Source organism: Amaranthus tricolor, chromosome 2 (genome assembly GCF_026212465.1).
Source record: "Amaranthus tricolor cultivar Red isolate AtriRed21 chromosome 2, ASM2621246v1, whole genome shotgun sequence".
In the NCBI taxonomy this organism is placed as follows: Eukaryota; Viridiplantae; Streptophyta; class Magnoliopsida; order Caryophyllales; family Amaranthaceae; genus Amaranthus; species Amaranthus tricolor.
In genome coordinates, this window is record NC_080048.1 from 31750667 (window position 1) to 31775450 (window position 24784).

The 24784-nt window shown below is 31.5% G+C and overlaps 1 non-coding gene across 1 annotated transcript; it reads right to left on the minus strand.

The window, feature by feature from the left end:
• Positions 1 to 17678: 17678 nt before the first annotated feature.
• Positions 17679 to 17760, minus strand: TRNAS-AGA (transfer RNA serine (anticodon AGA)). Its single transcript has one exon. It is a non-coding gene; the product is annotated as a tRNA-Ser (tRNA).
• Between the last annotated feature and the right edge of the window lie 7024 nt (positions 17761 to 24784).

Consider the following 24784-nt stretch of genomic DNA (forward strand, 5'->3'; position numbering starts at 1 on the left):
TCGAATTAGTTTACTTTAATGTATTTAATTGATTATGTATATTGATTATATTGAATTAGTCTAGTGTAATATATTTAATTGATTATGTACATTGATTATATTAAAATGGTTTAGGGTAATGTACTTAATTGATTGTGTATATTGATTATATAAACTTAGTTTTGTGTAATGTACTTAATTGATTATATTAAATTAGTTGATTATGTATATTGATTTAGTTTAGGTAAATGTGCTTAATTTTCAATTTCATTCGTGAATGTACTTGGTTATGAAGTTGTTTTCGTATGTATTCATGTAGAAATGGCATTATTTCGTGTGACTATTGCATGTTTTTGGAATGGTTCCATTTGTATAAGTGGTAACAATGTTACGTATGTTGGGGGTAAACGTAAACTATTTGCATGTAACTCGAACATGGATTTGAATGAGTTTAAGCTTCTTATATGTTCTAAGATTAGAATTGACACCACACGAAATACTGTTACTTTATGTTTTAAATACGACATGAATGATCAATTGTTAACCTTTCCGGTTGAGGATGATGATTTTATAGATGCTATGTGGGAGCATTCAAAGTCTACATCTATTCCCTCTTTGGAGTTATTCGTAGAAGAGGTACCCCTAAACAATGAAGTTGTGAATGTTACTTCCAATCCTTCTCCTACGCCTATGCCTATTTTAACTCAAGAAACTCAAAGTCCCTTTGTTCCTTCCCCATCTTCTACTCTTTCTGAACCCCCTCAAACTCAAGTCCCAAATGATGCAACTGTTAATTTAGGAGAAAGTACTGAGTTGGTACTTTGGGATGATGGTAGTGAGAGTGATAAGCTTGTTGATGATCCTTTTGAGGATGATGTGGATGTGGATGAGGATGCCCTAGCTAATGACATGACCCTAGGTAACATTCCTACAATCGTTGCTCCTACACCTTATGCCCTATGTCCACCTCTAGATGAATATGTGGAGGACAACTCTTGGAGGACTTGGGCTTGTGATACCACTTACACCGAAGAAGGGAAGTTTGAAAAGGGTATGATCTTTGATAGTAAGGAAGCTTTGTTGGAAGCTGTTAGAGTCTATCATATTCGTAAGAATGTAGAGTATAGAACAGAGACTTCTAACCAAACCTCTTTATCATTGAAGTGTAAGAAGGGATGTTCTTGGAAACTAAAGGGTAGGCTAAATCCTTATTCAACTTCATGGTTTATTTTCAAAGTACAATGGAAACCATAGGAATTGTGTATTGGGTAGTGACACTGTGTTAGCTAGACATATTCACTTGACTTCCTCTGTGATTAACAATGTGATTAGGAATTGTGTTTCCAAAGATCCTTCGATTAAGGTGTCTATCGTTCGACAGATGGTTAAAGATCGATTTGGGATAGAAGTTACTTACAAGCTAGCATGGTGTGCTAAGAAACAAGCCCTACTGTCCATCTATGGTACATAGGAGGATTCATATTCTCTTCTTCCACGCTTTTTGAAAGCGTTGCAACACTCAAACCCGGGCACAGTAGTTGAGTGGTTCTTTAAGGAAGACAATGACGCGGGTGTGTATGTATGTCCTAATATTAGAACCTTTCAACGCGTCTTTTAGGCAATTAGACCTAGCATTGAGGGCTTTAAGTTTTGTAAACCTCTTATCACCATTGACGGTACATACTTATATGTTAAGTACGGTCATACCTTATTGATTGCGATTGGCGCAGGATGGTGATAAGGGAATCTTTCCACTTGCATTTGCCTTGGTTGAGAAGGAATGAATATCTGCGTGATCTTGGTTTATGGCGTGTATTCGTAAGCATGTAACACAGAATATGGGATTGTGTATTATCTCCGATAGACACGTGGGCATATTGGTGATGATGGAAGAGCCGCAATGACAACCACCATATGCCCATCATAGGTTATGTTTACGTCATTTGCTAAGTAATTTTAACCGTGCTATGGGTAATGTTCAATTAAAGAAGCTTTTTGGAAGGATTGCTAAGCAAAGGCAACATGCTAACGTAGTTGAGGGCTTGAAGGCAATAGAGACTGCAAAACGGGAGGCCATTTTCTTAATTGATGAAGTGGATCATATGTCTAAGTGGTCATTGTGTCATGATGGGGGTCATAGGTATGGTGTTACTAACACCAACTTAGCTGAAGTCTTCAACTTTGTGATGAAGGGTGTACGTTTCTTGCCTTTTCCTACACTTGTTGAATTCACCTTTTATCGCATCAATGATTACTTTGTTAAAAGACGTGAAACTTCTAGTGCATGCATGACCGGAGGACACATGTATACCTCACATGCCACGAAGATTATCATTAAAAACACTGAGAAGGCGAACTTCCATGAGATAGTTGCATTTGACTACAGAAGAGGTATCTTCGAAGTTAAGACTAGGCTAAGAAATAGAGGGTCTTCAAATAGGGGTAAGATACAAACTGTGGACTTGACACAAAGAAATTGCACATGCTACAAGTTGAAGATATACCACCTACCATGTTCACATCTTCTCACCGTATGCATCAAAAGACATCTATCGTACGAGCATTTTGTAGACCCTTGCTACACCTCTCAAAGTTATGAAAGCACTTATAACTCATTTTTCATGCCAATGATTGATAAGAGGTCATAGCCTCAATACACTGATGTTGAGATTAGACACGATCATGATCAAATTTGTGGAAAGGGAAGGCCTAAGTCTAAAAGGATTGCCAATGAAATGGATGAAGGTAAAAAGAAACGCATTACTTGTCGTCGTTGTGGGAGTGAAGGTCACATCACTAGAACTTGCACATCAAGGTAATATTATATTATACACTTAATATAAACATTATTCTTATAAATCTTATACTTATTATAATAAACATAAACATTATGAACCCACAATATACTTCATATAAACATTACTATTATAAACATGATTGTTATAAACATAAGCATAAGCCTTATTATTCCTTATTCCTTACTGCAACAGTAGTCGAGATGGATCCAACAGCTCCAGGGCCACATGATCTTAGTGTGCTGCATATGCAGGACACTCACCGGAGTAGTTTACTATGGGATGCCTATGTTAGTTTGTTTGATGCATAGTTCTATAAACATGAGCATAAACTTCAATAATCTTATAATGTTATCTTTGCTATTATAGGTCTCGGACACAAACACTATTTATTACAGGCATCCCGACTCTACGCCATGGCAGATAGACGCTCGCATTATTCCATACGTACAACGAGCGAGGTTATAAGACTTCCACCTCGTTGCTTATGGCAAGGTGGATCGTGCCTTGGTTACAACCTTGGTAGAGAGATGGCATCAACAGACGCACACCTTCCACCTTCCTTTAGGTGAGGCTACTATCACTCTGCTAGATGTAACGGTCTTACAAGGCTTCCCATCGAGGGAGATATCGTATGTATAATCGGTCGCTAGCTTGATATCTGGCGAGATATAGTCGTGATTAGAGTTGTTCATGGGCGGGCTACCCGCCAGGCCCGGTTTGCCCGGCTCGAAAAACGGGCGGGCATGGACAGCGTTTTATTAAAAAAATTTAAGTTTGGGCGGGTAATACCCGCCCGCCAAGCTAATTGGGCGGGTAGCGACACGTAAAAAATACCCGTGGGTATACCCGCCCGCCCGCTTACTTTAATATATATTAAATATTTAATAATTAATTTAATTTTTAAATTTTAAGTAACCGAAAAGAGAAAAAAAAAAGAAAAAAATAAAAAGGAAGTAAGCGGCTAAGCGCCTCTTTTAATGTCACTTCACTTTCACTTTTCCAGTAACCCTAAAATTTCACTTGCCTCTTGCCCTCTTTTCCAGTACGCCGTCTTGCCTCTTGCCCTCTTCATTTCTTCACATTTCCATTCTCCATTCTCCAATCTTCAATCTCCATTAAAGCTTCCCGGCGGTACTCCTCCAGATTTCAGAACCTCCGGCTGTCTCAGGTAGTGTTAGTGATTTTCGTTTATGTTTTTCTTTTTCTTGTAAATTCATGTAACTCCTTTTGTTTTTCTTGATTGTAATTCTTATTTTCTTCTAAATTTAAGTTACCATTTTGATTGTAATTCTTATTTTTATTTGATAGTTTCTCGATTGAATGCGTGTATGTTGAACTTCTCCCCTTTTCGCTATGACATGTTTGGGTTACCTCTATTGAAGTTAAAATGGAGGTGACTTTCTTATGCAAAATTAGCGTTGCGATGATGATTATTGGCAGAAGATTCATTTGTGGACCTGAAAGCGAGCAGTTTAGAACGACTACATTGCAAATTTGTTTTTGTTGTTTGAATTTGTTGGATAATCAAAGTTTGAAATAGAATTAGTATTCTAAATGCTTTGCTGACTTGTTCAATCCACTTTTGAGAATGATTAGCAAACAATTTGAAATAGAAGATTCACTTTTTTTTTTAATATATGGGTACTCTCTCAAGGTACATCGAATATGTTTAATTATGGCGAGCCATGTTTAGAAGAAGATGAAGAGGAGGATGAAGATGACGATTGTGTTACCATTGACGAAGTTTTTTGAAACTTTTTATGTATTTTTATATGGTTGTAATTTGAATAATTTGAGACTTTTTATGTATTTGGACTTTTGGAGTATTTTGGACATTTTATTGTATTTTAATTATTATCAAAACCCAACTTTATATTTTCAATTATATTTTTGATATTTATGTAATAAATACCCGCCTACTCGCGGGTACCGCCCGCTTAAAAAATGGGCGGGTAGCGACAAAAAATTATGCGCGCAAATGCGGGCGCGGTTTTGTAAATTTTTGCCCGCGGGTAAATTTTATGGCAAATACCCGCGGTATACCCGCCCAAGCCCGCCCATGAACACCTCTAGTCGTGATGGTGCTTGGAGTGCGACCTCCCGCAGATATAGCCCGAGGGAGTGGGTTGCGCGTCACATGGCTTGCGCAACATTTCTCACACCTCCCTGAAGGTGCTAACGAGGTGACAGTTGAGAGATACGCAAAGGCATATCTCTTTTACTTGATCGGCGGAGTCTTGTTCGCCGACACGACGGATAGCCAAGTACAGATTTTGTACTTGACTATGCTTGATGCGTCATGGGAACGCATAGCCGGATATAGCTGGGGATCCGCTGCCCTAGGCTACTTATACAGGCGATTGTGTGGTGCTTCACGGACAAACGTGAAGGAGATTGTTGGACCTCTGGTGATACTCCAGGTAATACTAACTTCAAATTTTGATTGCATTATTTCTTAATAATTTTACATTTTTGCATCTACTTATTTTTGTTTAATTTATAGCTTTGGGCTTGGGAGCGCATTCTCATTGGGCAGCCAATGAGGATTGTTGGACGTGGGGCTGTTGCACCTCCAGCCATTCCCCTACCAGAGGTTTCGTATGGATCTCGGTGGATCTTTGCGCGACGCACAAAGACTCACACCGGATCTGGTGTGGGATTCTTTCGGGATCAGTTGGATCTCCTTAGACATGACCAGGTAACCGCTTGACTAATTAACTTCAAAACTATCATGCTGCGCAATTTATTGATTCATTCTTAATATGTAGTTTTGTTGGGACCCGTACCCTGCTAAGGCATACGCTGCGTTGCCTCAGCACTCAGGCGCCAATATGGGATTGTACAGGGCATCCTGTCGTCCTGTGACACAGAGGTAGAGATCAATTAATTATGGAACAGGGCACCACTTGTATATTATTATCGGGAACCCAAAAACTGGATAGAGATCAATGGGCATCACATTGCCCGATGGGAGCAACGATTGGAGCTCCTCCCCAAGGTGCACCAATCGATGCTGGAGGCGCATCTACGACAACAGATTACATGCATGGTTCCTCTACATCACACGTCGATGGATGACACCATGAGGTATCGTCGTTGCCGCACAGTACGCTCCCGCTGCACCTACGATGACACAGTTTGTAAGTTGTAATAGACTCAAAATTCTTAATCTTAATCTTCCAATTAATTATTCCAAATTTTCAATTCAAATTCTTAATCCTTTGGTTATCCATGTCAAACCATCTTTAATTCCTAAACCTTTCCTAATTTAGTAATTTCTTTTAAAAATTAAACTTAAAAAATATTACTCTGTTTAAAATCTTTTTATAAGCACTAAAATATTATTTTATTATTTTATAATACAAAAAGTAAAATTTTATTATTATATTTACGATTTTATAAAATGTTACGTGTTAAGTTTTCTTCATTAAACTAACATTACTACTTATTATTTTAACCTTATAACTTTGATTTAATTATTTTATACCTAAAAATTAGCCATGTTTAATTATTAACTTTAATTATGGTTTTAAGCAAAATTTTCTATGTAAATTATCATATTTTCAATATCAAAACCTTAATCAAATTTACACATTATTCTAAAGCATATCCAATTTTATAGAATAGAACAAAAATTTGATGAACTAAAATCCATTTTATTTAACCTCGTGATGTTCATCACTTATACAAACTATTACCATTTTCTTACACAAGTTAACCTTCTTCTACACTTCAATATCTTATACATCTACTTACACAGTCAAACTCTTACAAGTTTACTTCCACACTCCAAGTCTTACAAGTTTACTTTCACACTCCAAGTCTTACAATTTTATTTCTACACTCCAACTCTTACTCTTACACATACACTTACCTACTTCAAACCACTTACACAAGTTAACTTTCTTCCATACTCCTAACATTCTTATTCATGCAACTTATGAACTAGAAATTGCCCAAAACCCAATATAAATACCCCTTTGCCATGAAAACACTTCAACCTCCATCATCAAATCTTTCTAAAATTCTTTCTTATATCTTCTCTTCGCTAAAATCTTACTAACTTAATACCTTTATTATTAGTTGAAGAAATTTAAGAAGATGGAGCTTAGAACACTCTTTATATAGCTAAATCATCATCATTTTGGAGTATTATTGGGTTATTACTTTTGGTACTTAATTTATTATTATTTTTAGAGTTTGGATTTATTTATTTTGGGAGCTTTGAAGATCATTATTATTATGGGATTTTGGATTAATTATCTTTGGAATATTATTATCTATCTTGAAGGGTCTTATTTCTTATTATTTTCCTAATTAGTACTTAGCACTAATCCTTGGTGTTAGTATGGTATAACGTCTTACCCTACTGTTTTTGTGGAATTTTTACATTATATTTACTTTATAATATGCAAAGTATGAATTATGTTGATATGTTTTAGTAGGAAATTGGGTGCAAAATTGTATTCTAGTAATATTAAGTATAATTTTATGTTTAAACTAGTGTTAGTATATTTAGGAGTTACTCGCTACATTAGGAATGTTATTAAACTTATGAAGTTTTATGTTAGAATTTTTGTTAATATATTTATGATAGCCTTTAAACTAATTTATAAGTTAGTAAGTTATTTTATGAACATATTTTTTTTTATCAAGTATGGTTATACTAAGAATGTTGTTATTATACTTAATTTTGAGATTAAAGTTTATCCTTAAAGTTATAGTAAATTTCTAAATTATATATTTGCTAACTATTTGACCAAAGTTTATGTAAAATGCTATAAAAGTATTTTTAGTAAACTTGCCGCTCAAACTATGTGTGAAACATTGATTTTGTGAGATTATAAGTTTTACTTGTTTTATAATTCGAAATAATAACTTTTGTAAAAATTATAAGTTTGATTTGTTTCAAAACAAGAAATATTGATTTTTGTGAAATTTTAAGTTTTATTTGTTTTATAACTAGAATGTTGATTTTTTGCAAACCTAATAAATTTACTTATTTTTCTAAACTTGAAATATTGATTTTTGGTGAATATGTAGAATTTTGGAAACTTATCCAAATGATGAAATTTTAACTTGAATTTTAACTAGAATATTTGATTTTTTTTGAAGAGAATAAAGTTCTATTTATTGTAAATTTGAAAATGTTGATTTTGGGAACTTATTTAAAGAGAAATAGATTTTATTAGCTATTTGTGGAAAATATTAATTTGGAGACTGTTAATAGAATATTAAGTTATTAGTGTGAATTTAGCAAACTATTAAAAATAAAGCTATAAATAAATTTTAATGTGTAAAAATTTAATAATGAATGTATAAAGACATAAAGGTAAATTTTACATTATAATTAAGAATTTTATTAAATAAAAGAGGTTATAACCTAAGTTGATCAAAGTCAAAGTCAAATTTTAGTAATAAAAATGTGATGTACTTGTGTGAATGAATATTGATTGAATGACCCTGATAGTAAGGTAATGTCGAACCATAGACCGGCATGTAAAATCCCGGCGCCCGTGTTGGCTGGCACGTAGAATGCGGTGTAAGACAGGGGGTTAGCTACCTATCCTGTAGAGCTCGAGCATAATTATATTGAAAGGATGATGACTCCCACCAGACCCTTACATATATCAGGTGTCATATTGTTGTACTTATTGATCAGTGATGAACTTGATAAGTGCTGATCCTATGAATCATAGTAACGTACTTCTGTTAAGATTGAGAATGGCATCTTTAATGACTTAAAAATATGGAACAGTAAAAGAATATAGTAAAAGTATACACTGGTGTCAATTAATTATAAGTTCGTACTTAAATTATTTTTTTGTAAATGTAGCGTATAATTTCTCTATTTGAGCTCGATAGGAAGTTATGCTTGGCGTTAAGCGCTGACCGATTCAATCGGCTGTCATCCGTATCATGGATGACAATATTTTGCAGGATTTAGTTTCAGGTTTCGATCCAGGCCGCAACATTTACTATTTATTGAGAACTTAGCTGCTTTTTTTGATGACTTGATGATGATATATTTTTTTCATTTTGAGCAAATAATATTTCTTATCAGATGTAATATTTTACTTTTATTTTAAACAGTTTCAGTTTTTATGATTTAAAAGTTTTTAACAGTTCGGCATTTTGAGACTTCCGCAATATTTTTGTATAAACATTATTATTAAATGTTCATTAATTATGTATCAAGATTGCTACACCTGTTACATAAGTATTCTTCCATATTGTTTAATTTAGACTAAAACTTTCATAATAAAGAAATGCATTAACTTCCAAATGATTATAGGCACAAGGAGTTGCAACTGTGATTAGCTCGAGCACCGAGGAGTGAGATTGCACAAGGGATACTCTTAGGCACCCAATTCATTAACTTCATTTCAAAAGTAGCTGAACAAGAGACAACTGGGGACGTGCAGCGGTCATCTCCTCCTCCTGACGACATTCATTTGGAGGAGGTTGACTTGACATACCACCAAGATGGTGCAGGATCCTCACAGGGTGCGGGATCATCCCAATATCAATCCCCTACCCTCCCTAAGCGACACACGAACGCCTCCTACTATCGTAAGAGGTGTAAAAGGCTATCACAGTCAGAGAGGGTGCAGATGGAGGATGAGAATTAGTGTATACTTTGTAATACATTGAACATTTGTGTATATTAAACATTTTGTAGGATTTTGACATTTGTACATAGTTTGTAATGTATATGAATATGTATATATGTTTATCATTTTTATCATATTTTAAATATGAATCAAAGTTGATAAGCCTCATTTGTACATAGCTTCATCCACGCTCGAACTTTTGGCGAACACTGATCCATGCTCGGACTTGTAATGGCTTGTGTTGATGACTTCATTGCAAATAGACGATGTCGATAATTCAACATAGTTTCATTAATGATGATTAAAAATACATCGTTCATTCATGAAATAAAACCATTACAACTTAAGAACGCTTATTAAATTTTTTCAATATCCTCTCGGTTTCTTCACTCCTACGTGCCTTATCAATTGCTTCACTTCTCAAGTTATGTATCTCGTTTCTAAGCTCCTCATTCTCTTTGTCGAGCTTAATAATGATGTCTTTTTTCCATCTGGTGCCCTCCGGATCAATCCACCTAAAGTAGGTGCATCCCAATTCTTCATCTTGGAATAGTGGACAGGTAATATATTGACGCTCAGGATCATAATCGCTCCAATCACGACCGTATTGAACCTCATGACTACAATGACAATACTCTTCCATTGAATGATGCTTTGACATATATAACTAAATTTACATCAAAACATAAACTAAAAATTAATAAATAACCTAGTATAAAGATTAGAAATAAACATAACAAAGTGAAAATACGTTAAAACAACATACCTCAACTTAACTTCAAAAGCAATATAATGGATAGAATAGAACAAGGTTCATGTATTTATAGAGCATGTCTCAACGGCTATATTTCAAAACTACAATGGCTAGTTTTGTAACATCCGTTTTTTTTAAAAAAAAAAATAATAATAATAATAAAAATAAAAAAAAAAATCAAAAATTTAATGTAAAAAAAAAGATGAAAAAAATAAAAAGAAAAGGCGTTTTTGCAAAAAAACTAATTCACGGTTACTCTACTCCAACTTCCCTCCTTACTAACAAATAACTTCCCACTTCTCCCTCTAAACCTTATAACTAACATAATTTACCCACCATAAATTAAGCCAATTATCTTTAATTCATTCACATTATTACTTACACTCTCTTTTTCTTCTACAAACTACTTCCTCCATCTTTCAATTGCTTAAAATTCAATTAAGAAAAGACAAGATTTTGATATTAAAGGTATGAATTTCATCAATTTGTTAAGGGTTTTTATATTCAAAACCAAAAAAAATTTATGCTACTAATTGAAAAACACCCATCTTTTATTTGAAGAATAAATTTTTTTTTCTTACCTTAGTTTTCCGGCGATACAGTGATCACGGGATACCACCGGCGTGCGACGACGGTCACCGGAGCCACCGCCAACTGGTAGCCAACCCTTCCTCCTTCTCTCTTTCTCCTCTCTCTCTTCTTTCCCTTTCTTTTCGTGGGTTGGGTTCTATATAACCCAATTTCATTTATTTCCCTAAGTTTAACTTTTTCTTTTTTTCTTTTCTTTTTTAATCTTTTTTAATCATATTATTGTTTTAACCTTTCTCCTTTTCTTTATATACTACTCTTAAAATTTCTAATTACATTTTTGTTGAAACTACCATTTTAAATAAATTACATATATAAAATGAGAGTCTTTTAATTTGTTTATTGGTTGATTGGGGTATTAATTTGAGATATATTATTTTATCGTGTAGACAGCGGATTCGTAGACAGAGATTATTAGGAGCGTACGTTTGTCTAGGATCGCGTAACAAGGTAATTCTTAATGTCCATCTAATTAGGACTATCATGTTAGTATTATGTGCTAAGTGATAATTAATGTGTTTAAATAGGATGCATGATTTTATATGATATTATTTCGTATGATATTGTGTTTTATATACTCTCAAATTATATTTACTATTATTTTTGTCAAACATGAATTTATAATTACTATTTTGATAAAATTTATATTATTATTTTGATAACGAAATTAGATACGGTTTAATTTGAAAGAGAAATATTTATAATATTATTATTTGGATGAAAGTTATATTATTATTTTAATAATGATTTTAAATGCGATTGAGTTTGGGAGAAAAATATTATGATATTAATATTGCAATTGAAGATTATTGAGATATATTTATTGGGAAAATTTATGTTCATAAAATAAAATGTATAATGTATGTTTGACTATATGCTTGTGTGCTCGCGACTAATTATTAAAATATATTAAATCACGTAAAGTGTATTACGAGGGAAATGAAACTCTTATATTTTTTGTGATCCAAGTATAAGGGTGATAAACAGGTTGCCCTGTTTGGTTAGTATAGCTGTCGACAGGTTATTCTTTCTGTTACTTGATACGATGTTTGGTCTTCCTTCTATTTGTTGTGATCCAAGTAGAAGGGGTGTGCACAATAGGGTTACATGGACTACTCTGCTGGCCTTGATTAATTATTTGGGGTGACGACCTCTTGATGAAGTAGGTATAGGGGTAAAGCCTCGGCCTACTGGCGTTCTCGTTTCCTCAAACTAATAACTGGATATATGTGTTATCATTATTAAATATAAAATAAATTAATTGGTTTATGTGATATTATTTATATTGTTTTCATATAAGGTCAAAGCGTTGTTCGTTGTTACTAACAGCGAACAGAACTTTGACCCTGTTTGACCATGTTATACTTGTATTCGCTGTCAGTAACAACGAACAAATCCTTTGCCTTTTTTAAACCCACACCTTGTGTTCACTGTAACTAACAACGAACATACCCAAAGCATAGGTTCTGGAAAAAAAATGCTTATCTTGGAAAATATTTCAACTTTTGGCTATTATGTGAATTTTTTATATTATTTTGCTTATTTGTTTCAAATTTTCTAAAATGAATGGATAAAAGGAGTACAACTGGTCTCCAAAGAGACGGTCCCCAAGCCCAAGCCCTTAATGTTGATTTCATTAATAATATAAAAAAACTTAAACAACATTATAACTCATCAGCCAGCAGAGCTCCTTTATCAAGACATTTTCCATATTCCAATGAATATCATTATTCTCTCCTCTTGAAAACCACCCATGTAATTATTGCATTAATCTTAAAAAAAGTTTCATATTATCAATAAACATCATTAATATCTCTTTTTATATTATCAGTTAAACACCATGGATGCTTTCATGGAAGAATTCGATATTCAGCACAATCGTTTCTAAATTTTGCGATATTTTTTAGAAGGAAGAAAAAAGGCTAATATTTGATTATTGATTTTTTTTGAAAATAAACCCCCAATTGTTATTTTGGTTTTTGAAATTATTTTCTATAAAATTTAATTGAAATAATACCCTAGTTGTTGTTGTAAGGAGGAAGAAGAACATAATGACGTTGAACATGATGATGAGAATACAATATGTATTAAGTGTACTGTAAGTTGGCATTAAGTCTGACGTAAGTAGGCATTAAGTGTGTTGTAAGTTGGCATTAAGTATGATGTAAGTTGGCATGTATTAAGTGTATTGTAAATTGGTATTAAGTCTGGTGTAAGTAGGTATTAAGTATACTGTAAGCTGGTATTAATTTTGAAGTAAGTAGGCAATAAGTATGATATAAATTGGCATTAAGTATGATGTAATTTGGAATTAAACCTGATATAAATTGGCATTAAGTCTGATGTAAATTGGCATTTAGTCTATGTAAATTGGCATTAAGTATGATGTAAATTGGCATTAAGTCTGATGTAAGTAAGTATTAAGTATGCTGTAAGTTGGCATTAAATCTGATGTAAGTTAGCATTAAGTTTGATGTAAGTAAGCTATAAATTGTGCTGTAAGTTGGTATTAGATATGATATAATTAGGCATTAAGTATAAAACGTAAATATATAATATAAATTTACATTAAGATGATATAAGTAGGTATTAAGTGTGCTATAAGTTGGAAGTAAATCTAATGTACGTGTGCATTAATCTGATGTAAGTATGTAATAAGTGTGTTGTGGGTTGGCATTAAGTCTGATGTAAGTTGACATTAAGTTTGATCAATTTGACATTAAGTATAATATAAATAAGGATTAAGGATGATATAAGTAGGCATTAAAACACAAAATCCTTAAAATATAACAAGATTTAAAATACAAAAAAGCTTTGTCATAACATATAAAAATAATAACAATAAACGATTCACATAATTTAATAATCATGAATTTTCTTAATATACACAATTAAATTGTTTTTTATTCAATCCCCTACACACTACTTCTTCTTTGAGGTGTATTTTTTCGCTCTGATTTTCATGAAACCATTAACAACCACTGAAACTTATTTGATTCACAACAACAATCTGTGCAGATTTAAGCTTGACCTCTTCTTTACCATTACACAAGATGAGATGTGGTTTGCAATTAGTATAGATGTCTTTGTCAACTCTATGTATACAAAACAATCATAAAAAATAGCATTAAATGACAAACAAATACTAACAAGAATAATTATAAATGTAATATTACAATATACTTAATGCCAACTTACAGTACACTTAATGCCTACTTACATCATTCTTAATGCCTATTTATAGAAGACTTAATTCCTACTTACAGTATACTTACATCATCCGCTATTGATATGGTTATTCTACAATTTCAGTTTAATTGTATTATATGATAGTATTCTTAATGTCAGATTATATCAAACTTAATGTCAACTTATATTAAACCTAATGCTTTTTATATCAACTTAGAACAGTTTAAACGCCAACTTATATCAAACCTAATGCTATTTATATCAACTTAATGTCAACTTATATCAAACCTAATGCTATTTATATCAACTTAGAACATATTAAGTGCCAACTTATAATAAATTTAAAAAGCCAATTTACACTAAATCTAATGGCTATTTATATCAACTTAATGCCAACTTACATCAGACTCAGTGACAATTTATATCAAGCTTAAATTCCACTTATATTAGACTTAATACCCACTTGTATCATTCTTAAGATCAACTTACATCATACTAATGCAACCTTAAAATTTATATAATGTCAACTTATAATAAACATAATCCCAACTAAAAACTGATTAAATACAAACTCACAACAAATATAATCTCAACTTAATTCAGATTAAATGTCAATTTAATTTTACTTAATACCAAATAACATTAGATCTAATGCAAATTTTAAACAAGAAATTTTTCATTTATATCAGATTTAATTTCAACTTAGAATAAACATAATCCAATTTATATAAGAATAAATTTAATTTAAATCAGACCTAATGCCAACTTATAATAAACCTTATATCCACTGATATCATATCTAATATCGATTTACAATAAACATAATCCCAACTTATATAAGAATAAATGTCAATTTACATCAGACCTAATACCGATTTACATGAAAACAAAAACACTAGAACGAATCAAAGGTATTATGAACATCTAATTTACTTATGATCCTTCATCTGTTTTTATTTTCACATAGCATAGTTTTGTCTTCTTGCGTTTAGGCTTAAGGCTTGAATCAACATCATCAACACCCTTTCCTTATGAGATGAGATTTTTCAAGTTCTCCATGACAAAGCTTAAAGTTTGTTCATCATCATCATTATCATCATCATCATCATCCATGACTGGAATTAACAAAGATTACATATTAAATGCAATAAAATAACAAATTGAAAATTTATATCAAAACACGAAAAAAAACCCAAATGCAAAACCTAAAAACATAAATTTGCTTGACAATTTTAAATACCTGATTTAAATGATGAAACTGAGCAAGCTTTTTGATGAAAGAGAAGAACTCAGAAATGGAAGAAACTAAGCAAGATTAATGAAGCTTTTTTCATTAATTGGGTAATGATAAAACCCACTTCTGGGTCATGAAGCTTTTTTCATAAATTGGATCATGATAAAACCCACTTTATAAATTGGGTCATGATAAAACCCACTTTATAAATTGGGTCATGAAAAAAAGAAAATGGTAGAATGACAAAAATGGTGAACTGATCTTGACAAGATGAAAACCAGATGAAAAGGGTTTTGAGTATGAAGAGAAAGAAAGATCAGTGAGAATTCATATGGTGTTTTGCTTTAATGATGAGTAGCTTACCATATTAATTGGCACGGGTAACAGTGAGATAGCCAAATGATGGGTGCAGATTAATTTAAGTAAATGCATTTAATTAATTAAATAAAAATCTATAAATTATAATTTTGATTTTTTTTTTGGGCCGGCCCATCTAAAGGCAGTCTCTCAAAGACATTCTCTTTCATAAGATTTTGTGAAAAGGAGTATTTCACTTTTAAATACTTTCTCTGTTCCAAAATACTTGCAACGTTTGCTTTTTCATGCAGTCTAATGCACTAATTCAATCCTTAATATCTATAATTATATATAATAAAAAATTATAAAAATTTGATATTAATAATTTTTACATTGAGATGAATCATACAAAATACTACTTGACTATATTTTAACTTTTAAATTACAAATTAATCATAAATTAAAAAAAATAAGTAAATAGTGCTTATATTTTCAATATTGTGACTATTTGGAACGGAGGAAGTAGTTATCAATTTATTGTTTGTACGTTATCCTCAATAGAAAGGATCAGCAACAATTGGTCCTATCATTATCAAACACAATTTTATCTTTGGTTGATTCCATTGTATTCATTATACGTTTTGAGTTTCTTAACAATGAAATTATTTTTTTTACCTATTTTCAATGCTAACATTTTTACTTCAGAGTTTTTAATAAAATAATATTTCGCTTACTCTATAAACTCTAATTTTCTTAATTTATGTACTTATCTTATGGGGACAAATATAAAATAAAATAAGTATACAAGTTCTATTCAATATTGGTTAGAACTTAAATTTAGGAGATTCATTTTTTAGTTCGTTTCAATTTTTAGTTCTAATACTTGAATTCAAAATATTTTGCACACTTATCGATACATAATATTTGTAATTGAGTTTGTTTAAAAATTGTAAAAAGTTTATCTTCATAATCATTATACCTAGAGCTGTTCAAAAGTGACCCGACTCGAAAACCGAACCGAAACTGAAAGTAAACCGACCCCAAAATGTGTTCCTTTTTTAGGTTTATCGAACCGAAAATACCTGAACTGGTTGACAACCGAAAATGGGAAAGTTGAACCCGAGCAGTAACCGATTTTTGAAACCGACACATAACCGTTAACCGAGATTACTCGAACATAATAATGACTGACCTGAGTCATATCCGACCCGAATCATGCTCGAAACGGAATTCAATCCGGCTAAAACCGACTCAACCCGAACGAATTTTAGATCCAACTGTTGTAAACCTGATATAATTTTTAACATAAAAATATGATAGACTCATATTCAATCATCTTATTAGTTAATCTAATAAAGTGTTAGATATTTTAATAAATTAAATTTTATAAATACATGGTTTCATATATTTAGAGTTAATAATCAATGGTCAATGTTTATTTAACTACTTTTAATCGAATTAGATGAAAATTGATAAAACTTTAACTATTTTGCTTTAAGTAAAGGAAATCTTGTCATCAATTAAAGAATGACTAACAACTTAATTTGATATTGATTCGATCGATAGCAATTAGTAATACGTAGTCGAATTCTGTTTTAAAAAAAAAAAACCGAACCCGATCTGTACCCGACAAAACCGAACCAATGAGTAACCGATGGCAACCCGAGACCGATTGACACTCGACACAAACTTCAACCGACACCGAACCGATGCTAACCCGATAGCTTGAATAACCGATCTCCAACCAAACCGTGACTAATCGACTCGACCCGAGTGTGACCCGTTGTAACACACAGCCGAAAAATAACCAATCCGAAATACAACTGAACCGAATGACACCCCTCCGAAGCCGACTCGATCATTCGAATGAACATCTCTAATTATACCCGGTATATCTCACTAATAGAAATTATGATCTGGCTAGGGAATGACAGAAAACGGCAACCCATACCCGTAAATTATTAATATTTGACTGTTTATTATAAATAAAATAGATAAAAATCCTAAAAACAATGATTCATAAATCTCAGTTTTCAGGCAGTTTCAAAAGATGTTTATCAAATAATATTATTTTGACTATTTGACAAACACGAAAAATTTAAGAAAAAATCCATTTCCTAAAAACACTATAATATAAATGTAAACAATAATTTTGTACATCTAAATAAACATCACAAATTCATAAATTTAAGTAAAAGACACACATGTAGAGCGAAGTGACAAAACGTGGACGGCAGGATTCGAACCTGCGCGGGCAGAGCCCACATGATTTCTAGTCATGCCCGATAACCACTCCGGCACGTCCACTTTTGTTAAATCTTCATGCTTAAAATATTAATAATCATTTAATAACTTCATTGTTCAATCATGTAAGCTGTAAAGTTGCAGGCTTGCAGGGCTCCTGGATTGTTTTATGTCTAAAAACCCATAACATACGATGAGAGGTCTCACAACGACATTTTTTAAAATTGGTTTAAATAGCTCTATTAAATTAATCAAAATATTTATATTTGCATATAAAATACTCCCTCCGTTTTTTTTTATCTTTCACTTTGGGTTTTTCAAATAAAATATTTGGGTTCTAGTGGTTATTATTTTAATTAAATAGTAGTGCGAAGTAATGATTGTATTGGAAGTATGAGGTTGTAGTGGGTATTATTTTAATTAAATAGTAGTGTGAAGTAATGATTGTATTGAAAGTATGAGAGAGAAAATAATTATAAATAAAAGAAAAGGGGTATAATAAAAGAAAAGGGGGTTTTAAAGGGGTAAAAATGAGATAAAAACTTTCTAAAAATAGAAAGTATTCTAAAGTGGAAGAACTTTTGAAACTACTCGTTATAATAATGTAGAAGATCAAAAAAGAACGGAGGGAGTATTTATTTGTAGTCGTTTGGTATTTAATATTTTTTTAATCTAGATTAGTTGTATGGACTAGTCTTCGATCATTCATTTTGAATACGACTAAGTAAAAGTCTAAATAAAATTGTTTTAGAAGTACTAGAGACTGCTCAATAAAAATAATAAAGGTTAAACTTAAGAATAAATTGTAAACAACGTATTAATCGTTGCTCGATCAGTTGAAAATAAACTAAATAATTGATTATTTATTAATAAACTGACTTGTTTGGTACAATTGTTGTAAAACCACAAATTCTTGTAAGAGACTATTTTTTGAAAGATCATCCCTAAGTTGGTTAGCCCAATATCATCTTTTAGTTTAATTACAATGGACTAGACTTAGAGACGTCACTCAGAGATTGGCTGTTGCTAAAACACAAATAAACTCCAATATTGTTTATTCCTAATTGTCTGATCACAAAATTTTTTTTGAAGAATATATAAAGAAAAGTTAGATTAAATTTAAGCAAATATATTAAATAGGTAAAATTATTTAAAAATAAATAATAAATAATTGTCTGATCACAAAAGTTGGTTGATTGTGTACAAATTCCCCAAACTTAATTGATTATAATTTTAATCTAATAAATATATCTATTATCGTATATATTTAGTTGAGATTGTCCTCTCAGATGATATTAAGCTAACGTTAAAAGTTATAATCTCATTAACATTACTTCCGGTAGTACTTCTATATTTGATGTACTTATACAAAAGAGATATAATTCATTTTGTTTTTTGACATTATTTATCGAGCACTCTAAATTTGTATATATTTTAATTTACATATTAAAATATGGTTATGTGAGATCTTATTTGATTAATACACTGTATTTTTTATTAATATCAATTTTAATAATTTTTAATTAAACACAATCAGATATATTTATAAATAAATTAGTGCATTGTACAAAGTTCAAAAATTAAATGAGACAATTAATTTAAAGATTTTGACTGATAAGCTTTTGCTAATTGTTCCCATAAAATCATGGGGTTATTCACCTCAAGAACACCATAATTTGTCTCTGGTGCAAGTGCTAATCTGATAGTTGATGACGCACGCAACTTCATGTCAATCCACTTTGATTCTTCAATGTCCGTGGGCTTCTTATCTTCAAGAGATATATATAACCGTTGTTGGATTAACATATCTTTAATTCACCGTGCTTTGCCATAATGTAAAATTATTCTTACCATTAAATGGATTGAATAGAAATCTCTCACTTATTAATTTTTCCATCACTACTACCACGAACCTTGGCTCTTGATACCACTGTGTTGGGAAAAACAACAAATACTTTAAATGGGATACACAAAAAATATGGAACAAACTCAAAGATTTATAATTTTAAGTGAAAGAACTCTTTCACCCTAATATTATTATTAACGACAAATAATACAAGACTCTATTTGAGAACCTTCAAACACTCTCACAATTAATAATAACACTCATTAATCTAACATAGACTCTCTCTCAAATTTGGGGTGTAACTGCCTCGAATTATGAAGGCCAACACTAACTGAAATTTAGTATTAATCAAGTGGAAGTTTAATTTTGCCAACACAATTATGGGGTTACTTAAAGGGCAAAGCAATGTCCAAGTAGAATATTTGAACCAAAACTAAAGCAATATAACAGAAGTCTTAACTGTCCAAAATAAAGGAAATTACAACCAAATCGAAATAAGTCCAAAGTTCAAATTACATCTTTAAATGGAGTGAAGAGAATCTAAACAAAAGGGAGTCATACTCAAACTTGGGTTCATCTTTCACTCAGATATCCATTCTCCGTCGAGATGCCATGGGGGTTACTCTAAAAACAAAACCAATGGAATAAAAACATACAAAGCATAATATCAGCAAAAAGGTTGAGTATAAACATGCTAGTACCCGTAAAACAAGTTATTACAACCTTTTGATTTGAGTAAATTCATTTTCAAAGATGCTTTTTCATTTGATAAATCACATTACCATACAAACCCAGTTTAATGATTTTATAGTAATTCCAAATTCTCATTCTTCATCATAAATCATAAGATCTCAATGGATCCAAATCAATTTCAAACTCATATCATAAGTTTGCATTGGTACTCTGTGAGTCATCCTATTACTCGTTTGGTAGTCAGTTTATCGTCCGCGACATGTCCTACAAGTGTAACACAATGGTATTGTGAACAATACGTGCTCAGCATTGGTGAGCCGTTTAATCATGCACATAACATTTGCTATGACATATGTACCTCCCATTTAGGCTGAAAAAGTTTTGTATATAATATATATCTTGTAATTTTAATAGCATTTGAAAAGTTAACAATATTAACTTTTTTCATATGATAAACATTTTTTATTTGCAACAGAGCAAAATATATTTTATTTGTAACATAGCAAAATTAAATCATAATTCCCACATGGGCAAAACATGCTTAGCATAATCATATCATCAAATATAACCTTTGTTTTATATTGGCACATCACTAGCATGTATGAAAATGCATCATAACAAGAAGTGATTAAAATTCAATATGAATTTTCAAAGAAACCACTAAAATGTTTCATTTCAATCTTTCTAAAAGTAAATGTAACTTAAAAGAGTTTTAAAATTCATTCAAAACAACCAGAACATAGTTCATAAGTCTATAAAATCATTATGACAGAAGATTTCATAAAACACTATTTTCTTAAATACAAGATAGTTTTGTCGGTAATAAAATCGATAATTGATTTACAAAAAACATATGAATTCTTCAACAAGGCCCAAATTAATTAAGTCATGTATGATATTTTATTATTTTGTATAGGCATTTTATCGATATATAGAATAAAATCGGTTCAAAATGATTGGAGTCTGAATAAAATAATATAAAAATTCTATGATGTTTTAGAAACTATTTTAAGGGATATAAAATTTTAAACAATCATTAAAAATCACACGGGGTATTTTTAATAATTAATGTCGTTATTTCACCGATAAACCAAATAGAGTTTATTTAAGTCCATATATGGTCACGACAATCCATATAAATTTGATAGCATGTATCTACTATTTATATAAGTGTCTTATAAAATTTTCATGTCCAAAAGACGTCATTTAGTATTTATTTTATATTTTACCATTTTCTAGCTTAAATATTATTAATAACCGAGTAAAAATTATTAAGGTCCTTAAATGTCAACAAAATCTTTCCAAACTTGTAATAATTTTAGTCACTGTCCATATGAGTATGTGATAAAACTTTCAAGTCCATATGTCTTTACTTGGTAATTATTTTATATTTTACTATTTCACAATTACCGATAAACAATTTAACGATAAACAATTTAACGATTACTCAAAAATTATGAAAAATTCCAAACTAATTATATTCTGGCCAAATCTTTTCAAAGACATTATAATATGATTTTATTAATTACTTTTTATGTTCAAGAGTTTATCTAATACCAAGTTTCATAATAAGAGTATTTCACACCTTAAAATCTATTAAAATATCATTTTAACGAATAAATTTCAACAAAAATATCCAAGAGATTTTCTTAACATGTAGCTACTGGAAATTACTTTTAAAATGCATTTCAAATATTTTCGAAGTTCATAAAATCATTTCCATCACAATAACGTTCACAAAGTAGTGTTAAACATGCATTTAAACATACAACAATTCATAATCAACATGCATGCATGATGCCCACAATAATTATACATGTAATAAATGATTGAATACTCAAAATTATCATTCTGATATCATTTTGTGGGAATTTTATATACACAAACTTTTCCAACATGTTCTTAAATCCATTAAAAAATCACCCCATGTGACATATCTCGATTCCAAGTCTATATAAATATTCCGTAAGCTCCAACGTAAGCTCCTATGCGTTTTTAGAAGTGGTTCCAACTTCGGGTCCTTGCTTTTCAAGTCTCAACTCCTACTCTTTAACTAAACATATTGCATTTATCCAAAAATCAATGATAATTTTGGATTTCTAACATGCACTTAACTTTCTTTAGTTGAGGTTAAATTAATACTTGTGATGATTTTAATATATTTGGAGTATACTTATTATGTTGAGCAATATCCTTAATCAAGTCCCATAATTTTACTTAAATCCTTAAGTAAGAAAATTTATATGTTTGTTGATATACATCTTCTTATTTTCGATTATAACTGACTTTCAGTGATGATTTTCTTGGTTTTAGAGATAAAATACCCATTTTATGATGATCTTAGTTTATAAAAAGATTCATGTAAAAAAAATATGTTTAACATTGTTAGAGTAGGCTAACGAATGCGGAAGCGTGGGCCTAAAGGTGGCACGAAAAGTTATGACCATGGCTTGAAGGTGCAATAACGAACCATGGTTATATGCAAGTATCAAGGTGATTTAAGCACTAAAAGTAATAAAACATCAACACCAAGATTTAAGGTGGTTCGCCATTAATGAGGCTACATCCACCATCCTAGGCTAGTGTATCATTATGTGTTTAAAGGATAGAGGAGCCTGAAAGCTCATTACAATGTTGAAGTAATAACATTAATGGAGTTTGTGTGTGAGAGCACTACATTGAGTAGAGAATTATAGGAGAGTGGTAAGGATCGATAATGGGAGGCTCAAGCTTTGTAGCTTGGCTCTACTCTATACAATAAAGCACTACACATATAAATAAGCCAATGGGGAACTTGGGAAGCTAAGACAAAATCAGAATTCAAAAGCAAGCAAACAACAGGTGCTAGGCTGTTTCTGAAGCCTTTTCCCATCTTGTTGCACAGTCTTCTAGCTTCCTTATGGTGTCCTCTATGCTCCCATAACTTTATCTAGCTCTTGTGTACTACGTTGCCTTATATTTCAATAACAAACCTATGTGAACACACTCCATACACTTGTTTTATGCACACAATGAGAGTGTGTACAACATCATGAATTGGAGTGTCCATTACTACTCATAATAGTACATGCTTAAGGTCTAGTAATTATGGTTTGTTACTTTGACCTTTAAGACTATACTCTTCTATACAAGACTCAAGTCACACGCTCTTTCAATCTCCACCTTGACTTGAGTCTACCAAAAATAAAGATCACCTTAGAAAAACACGAATCCAACAACACTCCAAAAGAACACCTAACCAAAGGCGCTAAAGCATACTCACCAAACACATACGCATCAAGATGACCATATGCAAATGTCTTATAAAGACCCAAATGGAGTATACACCAAAAGACTTACAAACTCTTCCAAAATCAACCAAGAACACCATGAACTTGTTGATAGGAAGTTGTATCAAAAAGGAGACATCTTTTTGCTCAAACAACAAAATTTCCTCAAATTGTGGTTCTTTAACAAAACAAGATACTTGGATTAAGTTTTTGGAAACATGAATGCCAACAACTATGAGCATGATGCCAAACAAGATGTTTTGACAACAATTGGTTCCATCAATGTCTATAATGAACCAGTCACCATCATCATAACTCCACCTTCACCAATGTATCATTAAACCCACATAAACTTACTAGTACCAAGGGACATTAAGTTATCTCAAATTTGGGGACATAAAGCGGTTTCGGAAGCTTAGACCAAATAATAACCACCCATGTACACAAATAGCAAATAAGAGTAACCAACTTCATCACAAAATCATTAACATGATTAACATAAGCATTTTCAACATGCTTATCACAAACATTACTAGTTTGGCATAACTAGTCCTAGACTTGTAATTAAACATTAAAACATGGTCACCAAAAATAATTACCAAGTCATGACTCTTGTTCATATTTTTCCCAAAAAAGACTCTATCCATTAGTCTTACTTCTTACAAGCACACATTTGCTAATCGACAAAATAGAGAACTTATATGATAGCGATGAAAGACAAAACCTTTAATCAAGATTCACTCAAAAAACCCACTTCACAAATTATCTCAACCAAAGCAAGGATTCACTCAAAAACTTGTATTAGAAAAAATATGGCAAATATCAAGTTAAGAGTGTAAAACAAAAAATCCCGACAAATCTTGAACCATTTAAATAAACATATCCATTTTAATGAAATGTGAAAAATTTGAGGAGAGGTTTCAAGAAACATTCTTACCAACTCCAAATAAGGGGGACGAACAACAAACTCAATAAGAGCAATTATAATAGAGACACTCTTTGACCATCAAGAGCAATCCAACTAACCCCTTCACTCTTCTCTTTTTACCCAACTTTGTCTCAACACCTCTCTTGAGACTTTGAGTTTGAGTCTTTGAAAAGCATCTTCTTACTTTAAGTTTCCATTCACCTTATAACACCTTTTAAACACCAAAACAACCTTAACTTACCCAAAAAAACAGAATGTTGCTTCACCAAAACCTTTGTTCATTGTAAGTGGTTGAATACAACCCAAAACACCAAGGGACACCATAATAATCAGCAACCAAACCTTTGGCTC